The sequence below is a fragment of the Ceratotherium simum genome, chromosome 7, assembly GCF_057802395.1.
Source record: "Ceratotherium simum simum isolate JZ-2026a chromosome 7, ASM5780239v1, whole genome shotgun sequence".
Lineage (NCBI taxonomy): Eukaryota > Metazoa > Chordata > Mammalia > Perissodactyla > Rhinocerotidae > Ceratotherium > Ceratotherium simum.
In genome coordinates, this window is record NC_141906.1 from 33265728 (window position 1) to 33271727 (window position 6000).

Below are 6000 nucleotides of genomic sequence, written 5' to 3' on the forward strand. Positions count from 1 at the left end.
TCACCCAGGGCTTTGAAAGCCACGTTAAGAATTTGAATTTGGAAAGCTCTTGAAAGGGTGGAGAATGGATTATAGGGAGCCAGTGTGGATGTAGGGATACCCAATAGAAGGAGAAGGTAGTAGTCCAAGTGAGAGAGAATGGTGGATAGTTGCATTGGAGATAGAAAATCAAATATATCTGAGTTATATGGGAAGAAGCAGATTTAGGTTGAGTTATCAAGTAAATTTGGGATTCATTGAATGTGAAGTCTTTTTGAGATGTATATCCCAGTAGAGAGCTTAAGGATAGTAAAAAATGGATCTGGAGCTCAGCTGAGAGATCTGGGCTGGAGATATAAACTTGAGAATCAAAAGCATACATGACATTTGAAGCTATGGGAGTGGATGAGATCATGGAAGAAAAGAAGAGGGTCTCAGACTGAGTCCTAGAAACCAAACCATTTAAGGATTAGGTAGAGGAATTCTGAAGGACAAAGTCACCTCCAACTAAAGAGAATCACCAGTCACTTGGAAAGGAAGCCTGGGCGAGGGCCTGAGTTCCAGTTCCTCAGGGTCTGTGGATGCCAGGGGCTGGGCTGGGTACAGCTGTGGCTGTTGGCAGGGCTAGCTATGTACGTGTCCTTCACGTGACATCAAGGATGGAGGGCAGTAACCCTGAGCCAACACTGCATTGAAGCAGCAGGATCCAGGTTGGAGCCTGTTGACATTAGTCCTCTCAGGGCGCTGTTAATACTCTATGTCCTTGTTGGTGTCTAAAGACCTGGCTTAGGACCTGGTCCTCCACTGAAAAGCTGTGTGATTGTGGCCAACTCACTTAACTTTATTTGTTTTATTTTTATTTTTATTTTTATTTTTTGTTTTGCTGAGGAAGATTAGCCCTGAGCTAACATCTGTTGCCAATCTTCCTCTCTTTTTTTTTTTTTTTTTGCTTGACCAAGATTAGCCCTGAGCTGATATCTGTGCCAATCTTCCTCTATTTTATATATGGGTCACCACCACAGCAGGGCTGATGAGTGGAGTACGTCTCCGCCAGGGATCCAAACCCGCGATCCCTGGCCACTGAAACAGAGCGCACAGAACCTTAACCACTTAGCCACGGGGCCAGCCCCTGCCAAGTCACTTAACTTTAAATGTTGGATTCTACATCTGTAAAATGCAGGATTATCTTAAAGGTTGGTACCATGGTGTGGTATGAATCTAATTATAATGGGTTTTCTGAATAGGATTCTTCCTGTAAGAGTAAGAGTGCCTGGCCTGGGCCTGCCAGGGGAACCTCAAAACTTCTGGACAAACCTGAGGAGTCAAGCCCCCTTCTGGATCCCTCTCTCACTACCAGTTTGAACGGGAACAAGAGACCATCCGACTTTCCTTCCTGGTTCCCAGGTGCTGGCAACAGAAGCTGTTTGTCTTGGAGGTGGGGACAGGTTCCTCTGCCTTATCCCACCCAGTTTTTCAGACTAGGGTGTGGCAGAATAGGCACTGCACTGAGACTTTTTACCCCAGATTCAAACCCCACCCATTGTAAAGCAGAGGCTTAAAAGGAGTTAGGTTTGTGTTAATTCCAGCTCTGAACAGTACACGCCATCCTGAAGCCACCCTGCCATACAAACCAAGTACATACATCTCACTAAGTTCCTCCCTGGCCACTCCAGAACCTTCCTAGAGAGGTCATAGCTGCCTGTCCTAAAGTTTGTTCATTTTACTCCAATAAACTTACCTCCATTTAACTTTCTCCCCACTTCAATTCATCCCCAAACTTCCAAAAAGACATTTCTGCCAAGGAGAAAAGAGTTTTAGGGGGCTTGAAGAAAATGAGTTAAAATTAAGTCATTTGGCCAACCTGAACAGATGTCAGCTCTGTGCCAGCCTTGGACTTTCAGCCATGAGTCAGTCTGGAGAGGAATATGGTCAGGTCCCTCCCTGGGGCTGACCCTTGCCTTCATTTGCCCCAGATTTAATTGGTGCTCCCATCCTCTTTCAGTCCTTCACCCGCCCTGAAGTTGCCAGTAAGTCTGGGCTTCCCTAATCCTCCACATAGATCTCACCATCTCCATCTGAAACCTATACTCAAGCCCTGCACCTTTTCTCCCCCTTCCTCCCACTACTCGCTTCTCCCTCATCCTTATCCCTCACTCTTCTCTTGTCCAGACATCCCCCCTGCCCAGGCCCCTCTAAACTAGCAAGAAGGACAAAGAGCCTGAGAGGTGAACATTCTTGCAGAATACCCAGTAAGTCACCAAGCTATGAGGACACCATCCCTGCACTCTGACGGCCCTTGCCCAGTTCAGGCTGGGCCTCACCTCTCTCCCGTGATCACTGTCCTACCCCCCTCTGGGTTCCCTGCCTCCAGTCTTGCCCTCTCCAGCATCTACACCACCATAGGGGCTGCTATAATGGACTCTTGAAAACAGATATGGACTTGACAAACTTTCAAAGATCAAGTTAAAAATCTAGGTATAGTATTCAAGACACTTCTTGGGTTACCTCCAATCTGTCTTTGCACCATCAACTCCCAGTATTTACCCCTCCAACCACGTTAAACCAGGACTGTTTCCCAGACACGTCCTGTTTATTCCCACCTCTGCACCTCTGCCCGGAATGCCCTCCCCATCTTTACACCACTCCTTGCCTGCTGGGAAAACTCCTTACCACCTCAAAACCCATGTGGTAGGTTAAATATGGCCATGAATTTTGGGGACTCTTCCTCACCTCTTGCATTTGGGCTGGTCTTTGACTTGCTTTGACCAACAGAATGCGGCGGAAGTGACATGATGCACGTCCTGAAGCCCAGGCCTGAAGAGGTCTTGTAGTCTCCCCCTTCTCCATCTTGGAACCTGAGACCACCATGCCATGAAGCAGCCCCAGATGAAAGAACACAAGGAGAGGGAGGCCCAGACATCTCAGTTGAGCCCAGGCCCCAGCTTACACCTTACCTGAATACAGCCACATGAGAGAGCTCAGGAGGCCAGCATAAGGACCCCCCAGGCAACCCACAGAAACTTGAGAAATAATAAATGCTGGTTGTTTTAAGCCATTATGTTTGGGGATGGCTTGTTAACACAGCAATAGATAACTGATATAATCCAGTTCTAACAGGAAGTCTTCCCTGGCTCACTCGGGTTCCCTTCTCCAAGCTCCCTCTCTGTGTTTTGGACACATCACATCACTTTATAACTATTTAGTATCTGGCTCTCCCAAGAGATGGTGAGCTCCTGAGGACCAGGACTGAGTCTGATTCATCTCTCTCCTGACCACTCACAGTGGTCATGGGATGAAGTCCTTGAACACTTGCCAATTCAGTAAACTCAGGTGTCATTAATGTGTTCAGAAAGGATGCCTCTCTGAACATTTTACATGCAACTTACTCAACAAAGATTTTAAAGCACACGATATGTTCACAGAACAGGTCCCGGGCCCTGGAGTTGCTCTCAGTCTCGCAGGGAAAACTGACCACTACAATACAGCATTAAGGTGTCATCCGGGGAGAGGGGCCAAAGGTAAGACAAGGTTGGTTTGCCTGTCATAGCCACTGTGCAGAGGAATACCTTGGGATCATAGGGGGCTGGTGGATGAAACAAGAATCAGAAATGAATCAGTGATTCATCTCTTGGCATCAAGCCAACAGGAACTTTTCTTGTTCCAGTGAAAAAAATGCCAGGCAGAGCAAATAGCATTTTAAAGGCAAGCAGACTTCTGTGTGGAGCAATAAACATGGAGCGATAAAGGAGCATGACAAGAGGTCATAAAGGAACTTTGTAGAATCCTGTGTGAGAAGGCTAGACTTAATCCATAAAAAGATGATCTACTCTGCCCCATAAGCATCCCTGTGTTAGCCCCTTGCTAACATTATTTTGGTACTTACTCTATGCCAGGCATGGTTCTAAGTGCCTTACGCGAATCAACTCAGATCATCTCCCGAGGCACCAAGATAAATAACTGGCCCCAGGTCCCACAAACGAGGAACCTGAAGTCCGAAAGGGTCACATAAGTGGCAGGTCAGTTCTCTTTCACCAACTTTGTTGCTCAGCTACCTCAACAAGGACAGCAGCTCCGTTGAGCTGGACTTACCAGGAGGTTTACTGGAGGAGGTTTCCTGGAGGAGCCGGGACTTGAGCTGAGTCCTGAGGGTCAAGGGATCGGGGCCAGCAGAGGCCAGGAAAGTTTAGGGTGCCGGGGCTCCAGGGTGCTTTGAGAAAAGGGGGCAATCCAGCAAAAAGAACCACAGAGAGGACGCCCAAAACTTCAGAGTGTCAGCATCCAAGAACAGAGTTCAGCAAACCAGTGCCACCCTCGGGACAAGACCTAGCCCAACCTTTTCCCTCCCTTTATATCAAAAAGCGGCTGTGATCCAGGTTCCTGGATCAAGTTTATCAAAGTAACCGCAAGTCTGATTGAGACAAGAATTACTGTGGCATTAAGACTGAGATTATTTTTCTTTCTAGAAGTGATTCTGGACGAGGAGAGGAGGTAGAGAATGCTTTTTAATTACTTTTTTAACTAGCATTCGTATGGCACTCCAGCACTGACGAAATTATTTTCTTGCTCCTTATTTCATTGAGTGATGAGTGTTAACTTTCTCAATTTTTCAGATAAGAAAACTAAAACCTAGGAGGTTTACGAATTTAAACAAAGTCACACAGGTAATGAAAGAAGCTAGGACTCATGCCCAGTTATTCAGACGCCAAGTTCTATTCTCATTCATTCCTTTATTCTTCCGTTCATTGGAAAAAAATGTATTGCGTGCCTCAAATGTGCCAGCCACGGGACTGGGCCCTGAGCACACAGTGATGATAAAACAGACACAGTGGGCCGGCCCTGTGGCTTGGTGGTTAAGTGCGCGCGCTGCAATGCTGGTGGCCCGGGTTCGGATCCCGGGTGCGCATTGAGGCACCACTTCTCCGTCCATCCTGAGGCCGAGTCCCACATACAGCAACTAGAAGGATGTGCAGCTGTGACATACAACTATCTACTGGGGCTTTGGGGGGAAAAAATAAAATAAATAAAATCTTTAAAACAGACACAGTGCCTCTTGCTGTCTCTTCTCTCAGTGCAGCAAACTGAAGCAGGAATACAGTACAGCTGTGGGAACCTCCATCCAGCATTTCTGATGGGACTCAGTGATTACACCAACACCTTTGCAAGGTGCTCCCCCTTTTATCTGTGGTTGACTGCTGCCATTGTCTCACTGAACACCTGCTTTGCGCTCGTCTTGTGCTAGACATGGTGTATGGACTGTAAACCCGAGCCCTACAGCACAATTCAATCCAGTAACACCTCCGATATGCTAAGGACTCAGTCTGAAATTACTTATTGAGCACATACTCTGGGCAAAGTGTTCGTTTAACAAATACTTATTGGCACCTCTGATAATCATAATAGCTCATATTTACTGACCACTTACCATGTGCCAAGTACCATGCTAAATTCTTTACATAATCATTTAACCTTCACAGTAACTCGTAAGAGATAGATATTAGCTTAAATCAGCTTACTCAGAACATGCAGCTAGAAAGCAGTAGAGGCAGAATTTGAACCCAGGCAACCAGTATTTTCCACCACTACGGTGTCCGGCCTCCAACCCTGTGCAGGGCACTGGGGAGACAGTGGTGAACCACACAGGTACCATCCCTGCCCTCAAGATGCTTGCAGACTAAAAGGAAAGATAAACTTTAAATAAGTAACGCTCTGCTCTCCTTGGAGCTTTTACATGAAAGCTTCCCGAAGCACGTGCCTCTTCAAGCGGCCCTAGAAGAGGAGGAGGCTTGAGCAGCAGGTGAAGGAGGGAGAGGGAGGCCCATCCAGGCAGGGGAACAGCACCCGCGAAAGCTCCTAGGTGGGAAGAGCTTAGGCAGTCCAAGGCTGTGACGTGGCTGACGGCCAGGGCAGAGGGATGACAGTCGGAAGCTGAGGAAAAGAGCAGGGAGAGTGGCATAGAATCCTGCATTGTTTAAAGGTTACTCCAGCTGCCATAGAGGAGGGATCAGCTGAGAGCAAGACAGC